General features: G+C 36.8%; 1 long non-coding RNA gene across 2 annotated transcripts; it reads left to right on the forward strand.

The window, feature by feature from the left end:
* Positions 1-726: 726 nt before the first annotated feature.
* On the forward strand, positions 727-9,277 carry LOC110258156. Of its 2 annotated transcripts, none has more exons than XR_002340997.1 (3): positions 727-2,050; positions 2,686-2,712; positions 9,257-9,277. It is a non-coding gene; the product is annotated as an uncharacterized LOC110258156 (long non-coding RNA). The 2 variants fall into 2 exon arrangements; XR_002340996.1 differs by lacking the exon at positions 9,257-9,277 and adding an exon at positions 7,373-7,711.
* The last annotated feature ends 2,552 nt before the right edge of the window (positions 9,278-11,829 follow it).

Genomic DNA, 11,829 nt, shown 5'->3' on the forward strand with positions numbered 1-11,829 from the left:
CCATCTTTTTCAAAAACCATATCCTAACATTCTTACATGACTCCTTTCTCAGCTCTTTGTCTTCTCAAGGTATACTGCACGTTCCTTTGTTATTCACTTTCCCGCATTGGTATTTCTGTGATTTGTGCTGCTGCTGCAATATCTGCAGGCATTTTCTTCCTGTACAGTAATGCTAGTCATCACATCCCTCTGAAGCGCTGTCATTTTCAGTGTGGATGGTGTGTAATGTGTCTGTCCAAGAAAATTCCTGTCCTGCTATTTAAACACGCGTTGGTGGCATCGAATGTTTTATTTCCCTCCTTTTCATGAGATTTAATTTCGGACATCTTCATTTAGGCTTGGGTTGAAATACAAAAACAAGATCAAGTATTCCTCAGTTGATATAAATGTGAACAGAGACATCCAGTACATAACCAAGAGTAACCTCTAGACATGGTCTCTAATCTTCTGATTCAGTGTTTGTGTCCAGTTTACTGACCACGGCTTCCCCAAACCCCGATCATGTGTACCAGCAGCCAAAGAGCTTTTTGGATCGTACAAACTGAAAATGACAACCAAACTAATGACAAGTCAGTTGAGAAATTTTTAAAAGTAAACTCTAGGACTAAGAGTCTAAATATCTCTACAAATACAATAAATTTCTCAGTTAATGCTCCTCTCCATTTCTGGATAAGAGCCTTGAACAGGAGTAAGGTTTGAACAATGTGGATGTGTGAGCATGTGTGTGTGTGTGTGTGTATATCTGCATGGTTTATAATTGTGTTCCTATTTAGGGTTTGTATCTGACCATTAGCAAATTTATTATAAATGCAAAACATTCAATAAAATTGAACTACCTTTTTCTTTGTTTCTTTTGATATTAACAAGTGTTAACATGGATGTTTTCATTTTATTTCTCATATTTTGGGGGGAGAATTGGTAAATTTTTCTGACAGCCTTTGGCCCACAACCTTTTAAAGGAATGCTAACATTTCCTGTCTTTCTATGTGAATGCCACCCATTGGCTCACCCTTCCCCTCTCCCCTCCCCAGTGTTTTGGCTATGGTCTACACCATATTAATTTTCCCCATCCCTTCTTCCAAATTCCATCCCTTTCCGGCTCTTCTTTGTCAGTGCATACATTTTCTTCTCTGTAAACACTAGGGTTTGTTTCATTTTTTTAATGTCTCCAGTGATGTGCCCTGATTTTGTTAGGATTTTTGTACAGAGGAGGGGTACTAAAGTGAGTATTAGAAGTTTGCCTTCTGCATTTGTCATTCAATGTCCTGCATTAGTTCTTCCATGATTTCTCTTCTCGATACAATACAGGCAGGCATTACTTTTGTGTCTAAAGCTTACTAATGATATATTTCAAAGTTTTGCCATTTTCAAGCTTCTGAAGTGTGACATTTATGTGTGCTCAGTTGTTTGTTTTAAAACCAATTCCACTATCATGTAGTAATTAAATCCTTTTTCCATGTGGTTTTGTTAAGACATGAGTCACTTAGGTTTTTTGCTAACCATAAGAAGTCACATTACAGGGGTCTATATATTCATCAGCTGACAAAAGTGTGAATTGAATTATCCAGGAAATGAACCCTGCGTTTTCTGTAACACAGTGCTTCATGATGTTATTTCATTGTTCATGTCTTCTTAGTACGTTTAACGTTTTACAATAATGAAGTTGACTCCACCTAGTTAGTAACTGCCGAAGAACTTATTGGAGCTAATAAAAATAATATTCACCCTAAATGTCTAAAAAGGTAAGGAACATATTTTAAAGTTAAACTTCAGAACTGTTATTGTAGTCATTTTTCTCAATTAAGACAATACATTTATCTTTTTATCCTATTTCCCTTTGGGAGAATAGTCCCCTAACAAAATGAGCTCTCAACCACATTGAGTCGTGTGTGCATATGTGTGTGTGTGTGTGTGTGTGTGTGTGTGTGTTGAGTTAGTTATTAATTTAAAAGATGAATTTTGTGAAAACGTTTTTCTTGATGTTTCATTTCTATGACATTGACCTTAAACTTTCCATTTTATTTCTCTAAAGTACCTCAGGAAAGAAATGGTAAGTATTCTAAAATCTCGTTACTCAAACCTCATTCATATGACTGATTTCTCGCGGGCTTAACGTTCTAAATCGCTTAATCTGTATGCTTTTCTTTGTCTTGTCTTTCTCCTGGGTGTCTGTGTTTATTCCAAGTAATGTTATTTTTAAACGATAATTTTTATTTCAAGAGAATACATTTTAAGTATATTTGGATTTAATGTTTGTTTGAAGCTGTATATAAGTCCATCTGCACACAGAGTATTGTACAATGGTGGCTTTAGTCAATCTATGCTTTCTCTCTCTCTTTTGAAGTACCTCTTTTTGTGTACGAGTGTGTCTTTTCCTTTATTCTGGAAAAGGTTTGAGACCCAGTACACACCAGTGATTGGCACATTCCATATCCTTTAAACCAGAGGGAGTGCCAATTCTACTGCCTTGCATTCTGCGATGTGCAGCTTAGCCTCCTTGCCATTAGGAAGGATACGAAAGTGAAATCTCATTTCCTTTGAAGTGAGGTGGTCTTTGAACTTGGCAGTTTTAATTCTCAGAAGACAGTTCTCAGAAACAACTTTGGAAGTGTTTGAAAGATTTGACCTTCTCCTTTCTGACACTGTGCCCTCCCTTTCAATGAACTGTTTCTTTCTTTCTTTTAGTTATGAATAAACGTGAAGAAGAAAAGGGTAAGTCCCATGATTGCATTTCCTTGTATACCGAAACATGGTTTCATCTGTTACTTGTGCCTTTCCCTTCACTTGCAAAGATTATAGTTCTCAACTCCAACATCTGCATATTTTACATGCTCTTCTGTCAAATCTGAATCTTATCTTTACAACGGTAGGTTTCCACTTTTATTCGCTATTGAATTATCCCAAAATATTGCTCTTTGACTAGTCTTATATTTGCAATATATGCAGACATTCCTTCTCAGTCAAGGTGCTTTACTGGTGCTTCATTTATCACATAATATTGGACTGTAACCTGGACTATTTGAATGTTATATGTCACAGAAACTCTGAAATCGTTTATATATTCTCTTTTTTTTTTTTTTTTTGATCTTTTCATCTTTTCTAGCACAGCACCCACGGCATATGGAGTTCCCAGGCTAGGGGTCCAATTGGAGCTACAGCTGCTGGCCTACGCCAGAGCCACAGCAATGCGGGATCTGAGCCTCGTCTGCAACCTACACCACAGTTTATGGCAACGAAGGATCCTTAACCCACTGAGTGAGGCCAGGGATTGAATCTGCAACCTCATGGTTCCTAGTCAGATTCGTTAACTGAGCCACTACGGGAACTCCATGAAATCTTTTGTATATTCTTAAACAGTATGGAATTATTTGCTTTAGCGGACACTTAACTTGTTTAAACTCAAACTGCAAGCACTACAATGCCTGTGGTGGTTGACAATTGGGTCTCAGTTTGGGTTTTATTATAAGTCATCCCCATAAGCTCATGGCTGAAATTCAAAGGGATTTAGGACAAGTTCGTATGTCGCTCTGGGGTTCTCTTTTTTGGTTCTCCTCTCCTGCATTCCTCTTTCATTCTCCTGTGTTCTTAGTTCTTTCTCTGGTCCCTAGATACAAAAATAAGAGACTTTCTATTAGACTATATGCAGCATTGCTAACTGGGTGCCCTCAGGGTAAGCACACAACAATTAGGAAGCCTGATTTATGCTGGTCACTTGCTTCACGGTTTGACTCGCCAACAAATTTGGTCTGCGTTTGTTCACTCTCCAGGGCTTCAAGTAGTTGCTTCGTATATTTCATCCAAAGTTTATGGTTACCTTCTACGAGGAGGGTCAATTTGTTAGCACGCTAATTTCTCTCTATAGAGGCAAACAGTTAGGGCTTAAAAACATACCAGCCCATTTTAATATCTGTCAAATTTATTTCCTAAATGTTCACAGTGATGTACACTCTTGGCAGGATATGAAAATTCCAGTTACTCCACATGTTCACCAAAACTTGGCCTTATCAGCATCTGATTTTAGATATTCTAGAGAATGCATAGCATTATCACATGTTTAATTTGCATTCTTCCGATGGATGATGGAGTTGAGAATATTTGCAAATATGGATTTAGTGTAAAAATACATATTGTATAGTAAAAAAACTCAGCAAATTCAATGAAGAAGGAATGTACCTCAATAGGCTAATATAAATATAATATTGGTCATACAAACAAGCGCAGCTAGCATCTCAATAGAGAAAAGCTGAAAGGCTTTCCTCAAGATCAGAAAGGATGTGTGTCCACTCCTGCAACTTCCACTCAACATAGTTCAGGTATACCTCTTTTTACTGCATTTCATCCTACTGTGTTTTGCAGATATCACATTTTGTACAAACCGAACATCTGTGGCAACCCTGCCTTGTCAGATGATGGTTAGCACTTTTCAGCAGTAAAGTATTTTTTAATTGAGATATGCACATTTTTAGACATAATTCTATTGTGCACTTACTAGACAGTAGAATAGTGGAAACATAACTTTTATGTGCACTAGGGAACCAAACATTCATGTGACATATGTTATTGAATATTTCCTATATTATGGTGGTCTGGAACTGCAGCTGCAATATCGCCAAGGTATGTTTGTACTCAAAATCCTAGCCAGGGCATTAAGGTAATAAAAAAAATGAAAGGTATCCCATCAAAAAGGAAGGCTTAAAATTGTGTCTGTTTTCAGATGACATAAAAGTATATGTAGAAATCCATGGGGCTTTCATAAGAACATTGTTAGAGCTAAAAAATAAATAATTCAGTAGTTATAGGAAACAAAATCAGCATATAAAATAAGTGGCATTTCTGTATCCTAATGACAAACTATCTAAAAGAGAAATTAAGAAAGCACTGCCACTTAAAATAGCCTCAAATAGAATAAAATACTTAGGAATAAAATGAACCAAGAATGTGAAATATCTGTACACTAAAGGCTATAATGACACTGATGAAAGTATTTGAAAAAGACACACATAAAATATATATCCCATATTCATGGGTTGGAAGAATTAATTTGTTAAAATGTCCATATAACCTAAAGTAATCTACAGATTCAAGGGAGTATCTATCTTAATTCCAATGGGATTTTTTACATAAAGAGAAATCATAGTCTTAACATTTGTATGGAACCACAAAGGACCTTGAATAGTCAAAGCAATCTCAAGAAAGAAGAATAAAGCAGGAAACATCATGCTTCCTGATTTAACACTACATTCTAAAACTATAGTAATCAAAACTGTATGATACTGGCATATAAACAAAAGCGTAGACCAACAGCGCATAACCTAGAACCCAGAAATAAACCCATAAAGAAGTTAAATTTTTTTTGATAAAGATGTGAAAATACACAAGGGGCTCTTCAATAAACAGCATCGGGGAAATGGGATAACCACATGCAGAAAAACGACATTGGAAATCTATCTTACAAATCAACCCCAAATGGATTAAAGACTAAAAAATAAGATTTGGCATCACAAAACCACTAGAAAAGACAGAGGAAAAGCTCTTTGACATTGGTCTTGGTGGTAATTTTTTGAATTTGACACCAAAAGCAAAAATACGTAATGGGATTACATCAAACTAAAAAGTTTCTGTACATCAAAGGAAACAATCAGCACAATGAAAAGGCATCTGAGAAACTGGGATACAAAATTGCAACTCATATCCGATAAGGGATTAGTATAGTGAATACATATAAAGAGCTCAAACAACTCCATAGCAAACCAAACATCCAAAAGGGAAAACAATAAACAAAAACCAACCAAACAAAAAAACACTTGATACTTAAATTGGACAAAGTCCCTGAATAAACATTTCTCCAAGAAAGATATGAAATGTGCAAGGAATATATGAAATGGTACTCAACATCCTTGATCATCCAGATAATGAAGCACAATAAGAGATCACCTCACACCTGCTGTAATGGCTATCATCACAAAGACAAACAATAACAAATGTGGGTAAGGAACAAATGTGGGTGAGGAAACCTTGTGTGCTAGAGGGAAGGTAAAGTGGTACAGTTCTTGTGGAAAACAGTATGGAAGTACCTCAAAAATTAAAAGTCAGGTATCAGGACTTCTCATCATGGCTCAGTGGTAAGGAGCCCAACTAGCATCCATGAGGATGTGGGTTTGACCCCTGGCCTCGCTCAATGGGTTCAGGCTTTGCACGAGCTCTGTTGTAGGTCACAGACGCAGCTTGGATCTGGCATTGTTGTGGTTGTGACATAAGCCAGAAGCTGCAGTTTTAATTGGATCCCTATCCTGGGAACTTCCATATGCCATGGGTACAGGCCTAAAAAGCAAAAAACAAACAAAACAACAACCCCCTATCATATGATCCACCAATCCCTTTTCTGTATATGCACTTAAAGGAATTAAAATCAGAATCTCAAAGTAATATTTGCACTCTTATGTTCACTGCTGCATTATGCACAATAACCAAGATACTGCAAAACCTAAGTGTACAACAGATGAATGTACAAAGAAAATGTGGATAGGTATACAATGATATATTATTCAGCCTTAAGAAGGAATAAAATCCGGAGTTCCCGTCATGGCGCAGTGGTTAACGAATCCGACTAGGAACCATGAGGTAGCGGGTTCGATCCCTGGCCTTGCTCAGTGGGTTGAGGATCCGGCATAGCCATGAGCTGTGGTGTAGGTTGCAGACGCGGCTCGGGTCCCGCGTTGCTGTGGCTCTGGTGTAGGCCGGTGGCTACAGCTCGATTCGACCCCTAGCCTGGGAACCTCCATATGCCGTGGGAGCGGCCCAAGAAATGGCAAAATGACCAAAAGAAAAGAAAAAGAAGGAATAAAATCCTAGCTTTTGTGACAAGGTAGATGAACATGGAAGACATTTTGCTCACGGAAATAAGCCAGACATATAAAGACAAATATTGCAGGATCTGATTTATATGTGGACTCTTACACAAAAAATGAGAAAGAAAGAAAAAGTCAAACCCATAGAAACAGAGTAGAATGGTGGCTACCAGAAACTGGAGCATGGGGAAAATGGAGACATGTCTTTTAAAAGGAAAGAAAAAGAAAAAAGAAAGGAGAGTGACTGTTTGCAGGAGGTGGGGAGAGGGAACCGTGGGAAGTTTATTATTTAATGGGTACAGAGTTTCAGGGTTGCAAGGTAAAAAGAGTTCTGGAAATGGTTGTTGATGATGTTTGCGCAATAGGAATGTGCTGAATACAACCAAGCTCTACACATGAAAAATGGTGAAGATAGTAAATCTTGTTGTGTATATTTCATCACAATAAAAACTGGGGAAATTGAATAAATTCAACAAAAGTCATGAAGTAATAACTCTTCTCTTTTTTTTTCACTTTTACTGCAGAAAGAGAAGAGATCATGAGAAAGTCACAGGGGATTCCTGTTTCAGGCAAGAAATAACCTCCTCAATAACTTTTATTCACATTCCATTGGCAAGAGCTAATTATATCGCCAAATAATGTGGCAGTGGAGATAGATAATATACTCTGGCCAGGACGGTGATCTAATGCATCTCTCCTTTTATCAGTTGTGGGTCAAAAGAAGCAGGAGCCAAGTACGTTGGGTGTCCTGTGACTAAATGTTCCTGCAAGTACCAGCAAGATGCATGAAGCAATTACTCTAGAATGCTGCCTTTTTTTTTTCTTACAAGAATACAATCCTTAGAACTATAGTATCCTCCTTGTAATGTCAAGGAGGCATTTTTTTCAACAATTTTTTTAATTTCAAGGGAGAAGGAATAAATCAATCAATGTATATAGGGGAATTTACCTGACGAATACTGCTCAAATAGTTTTGGACACATGAGTGCCTTTACTCTGTTCTTCGTCATCACTTTTTAAGCACCTCTCCATGTATGAGCAGAGGTTTTCCTTTTATTCTGAAAAAGGTAGAAGACTCAATGCAAGATCAATAGTTGATATATTTATTATCTCAAGTTATTGATTTTTGATTTGCTATGTTGCTACAATTTATGCAGATACTACTGTTTTTTTCTTTTTAGGGCCACACTTGCAGCATGTGGAATTTCCCAGGCTAGGGATCGAATCAGAGCTGCAGGGGCCAGCCTGCACCACAGCCACAGCAATGCCAGATCTGAGCCACATCTGTGACCTACACTACAGCTCATGGCAATGCTGGATCCTAACTCACTGAAGGAGGCCAGGGATCGAACCCATGTCCTCATGGATACTAGTCAGATTCTTTTCCATTGTACAAAATGGGAACTCCCAGATACTAATTTTGAGTCAAGTAAATTATATTACTCATACACCTCCGAAGTACCAGCCTTTTCAGAGTGGCTGACGTGAATGTTTTGTCCAAAATATATTCACGACATTTGACTTAGATCTGATCTACTGCCATTGAAGACTGTTTCCTTTCCTTTCATGGAATTTTATTATAAAGAACTGAATTTAGGCATTAGTTAAAAAATAAATTTATAAAACACACTTTTATATATCCATCAGTTGATGAAAATTTTCTAAGTAGGGTAGCACAAGAAAATTACCCTGTGATACTACTAAAAGCAGTGGTTCAATATGTTCTAATTTAGTTTTGTAGAAATTCTATACCACATAGCCTTTGCAATACAGAATTGTATATTCATATTGGTTAAAAAAAACCTTATTAAATATCACAACAAATAAAAAAAAGCCTAACTAATGACAAAAGGGATCAGGATCATTTTTAAAAGGTGAACACGAGGGAGTTCCCATTGTGGTTCAGTGGTAATGAACCTGACTAGTATCCATGAGGATGTGTGTTCAATCCCTGGCCCTGCTCAGTGGGTGAAGGATCTGGCGTTGCTGTGTCTGTGGTATAGGCTGGCAGCTGCAGATCCAATTCAACCCCTAGCCTGGGAACCTCCACATGCCATGGGTTGGCTCCCCCCCCCCCAAAAGAGACAGACAAACAAAAAAGTTGAACATGAGAAGTAATATTCCTGAAACTTTTTCTCAACAGTAAATTCACTCATTTTGTGCTAATTTTCATTTTGGGAAGAATACACACTATGGACAAAAGTGAGACTTCAAACACTATACTTAATGCGTGCATACTTACGTATGTGCCAAAATGCAAAGTATTTGTGTGTGTGTGTGTGTGAGTGTATGTTCATCTGCATTCTGGAAAGTTTAATTTTATTTTAAACATCAATTTTGTATTCATTTCATATTTTATTTGTATTTACGCATTATATTTTCTTTGATCTCCTCATTTTATGTTTCAGGAAATCCTCAGGGGAAAAAAGCTAAATCTTTTGGAAATATGTTAACTCACAATCCCTTTTACACTACCGATTTCTCAAGGCCTTGAGATTCCCTGTTGCTAATTCATACACCTTTCCTTGTTTTGTACTCCTGAATCGCTAACTTTCTCTAATTTTCAACATATAGAGTTTCATATCGTGTACTTAGTTTCCCTTGGTTTCTCTCTCTTGAATCCTTTTCAATTCTTACTTTTTCTGCTCTGTATCATTTTCTTCCTCTAAACACTAACATTTTGTCTTTCTGTGACCTGTTCTGGTTTCACTAGGAAGTTGTTGAGAGGAACAGCACTCAGTTGGAAGGCACACTGTTTCCACTCTGTATATTTTTCCAGGACACCGCAAGATGGGAACTCTATCACATATTTCAAGTTCAAGGGCTCATTCTGATGCCAATGAAACTTTCCCAAATGAATAGAGATTTCCCAAACTAATTTCAAAGCCTATGAAATTTATGCTCTCATTGACCAGTCAATGCAAAATCAAGGCTTATTCTCCAACTGTGGCAGAATTTTGATTGCCCAAAGAATCCCAGGTATGAAAATATGTCCCATGAATATTCTCAGAATATTTTCTCACTGCAGAAATTATTCTGTGTTTTTGTCATTTTCAATATGACATTTACTGTCTACATAAACTGCAACTCCTATTAAATGTGTGTGGGAGGACTTTAAATCACAGGGAATGTTCAATTATTGTATATCTCTCAATTCTCAATTTTCCATGCGAAGTACATGAGCACCAATAACTGTGGGTTTTGCCAAATACATTCCTTACACACACATATACTTCATAGCAAGTCAATAACCTCTTAGTCATCATTTTGCAATGACAATTTTTAATTCAAGGAGAATTCATTTTACAATTATACTGATTTAACATACATAGAATATATGACTACTGCTACAGAAGAGTTGTGGACAGATAGGTAACTTTATTTTGTCCTTTTCATCTTTTCAAATATCTCTCTTGTGATTACGTTTGTGTTTTCATTTTATGATGAAAATGTCAGAGTTATATTGCAAAAGCAGAATCAGTGATTGATACATTTAGTATCCCAGAGGGATAGTTAGCACTCCATTCTACTTCCTTGCATCGGTGTATTGCCAGTGTGTGGGAGGACTTTAAATCACAGGGAATGTTCAATTATTGTCTTTCATCAAAGGGTGTATGGAAGTTTAAAAAAAAAAAACTCACATATTTCTGATTGGTGAGGTTGTCTTCAATCCTGTGGTTCCAATTCCCTGGAACATGTGTCAATTAGGATTCCAGTGAAAACCATAGCAGCGTCTGAAATGTTTGTCTTCCTTTTTTCCTGACATTGCGCCCTCACTTCAAGTTAACTACTTCTTTCCTCCTTTTATTTTCTCAACAAATATGAAGAAAAAAATGCTAATTCTCATTAATGTATTTGTCTGTGTACATACATAGTCAAAGTTTCATCTGTTTTTGCACTTTCCCTAAAGTACGCAGACATCTCTCTCACTGGACTTCCTTATATGTTTACCTGATTTTCTCTCCTATCTTGTCTTTGCTCTGAATGCTGTCATCTTCCTTTGCTATTCAGTTATCTCACATTGTTGCTTCTTGGATTTGTCTTTTGATTGCGATCTATACAGATATTCCTTTTGAGCCACATAAGCTTTATTAAACATACACATCTGAAATATTGGCATTTTCAATAATGATATGAACGTTTTGTCCAAGGTATGTCAGGTGATTTGATATAGACAATTTCACTGCCATGTGACACTTCCAGTCCTACTTTTCATGGAATTTGATTAAAAAGAACATTAGTTAGGCATTGATCAAAATAGAAATTAAAAAAAACCACAAAGTTGTGCATTTCTCTGTTGGTGAAAATGTTGTGACTAAAGGGAGCCCAAGTAAATTTCCCTATAGTATCCCTAGAAGCAGAGCTTCAAGATCCTCCATCTAGTATTTATTGGAGAATATAGATTCAATGATATATGTAAATGAAAAGGCAATGTATTTATAAAATCATACAAACTGAATAATAAATGTTATTAATGTTTAAAAGGATAAGAAATGGACCACTAAATTCACTAATGTAATACCATTTTCACTTCAGGGAGAATCCTCTCTGGACAAAACCGGCCCAATACCACCGTATTTATGTGTTCATATTTTGAGTGTGTGGGTGTGTGTGGGTGTGTATTTGTGCCCTCATAGGTTTATTCTCATGTATAAATCTTGCATTCAATTTGAATGTTCTTCTCATTTCCCATGATATTTACATTGATCTCTCCATTTTAATTTCAGAACAACATCAGAGAGAATACGGTAAATTTTCTGAAAATCTGTAAATCGCCCCCAATCAAAGTGACTGCTCTCCTGTTGCCTTAACATTCCCTGCCTTGTAATCTGATACCATTCATTGGCTCACACGTCTCCTGAACATCTGCTTCTACTTCCTCAACTGATAGCTTATGGATGTTTCCCAGATGAAGTTCTCTTTCTTTGTATTTCCCACCTTCCATGATTTCCAATTCCTTCTTTCCCCACTCCATAGCAGT

This window comes from Sus scrofa, unplaced genomic scaffold, assembly GCF_000003025.6.
Source record: "Sus scrofa isolate TJ Tabasco breed Duroc unplaced genomic scaffold, Sscrofa11.1 Contig1422, whole genome shotgun sequence".
Lineage (NCBI taxonomy): Eukaryota > Metazoa > Chordata > Mammalia > Artiodactyla > Suidae > Sus > Sus scrofa.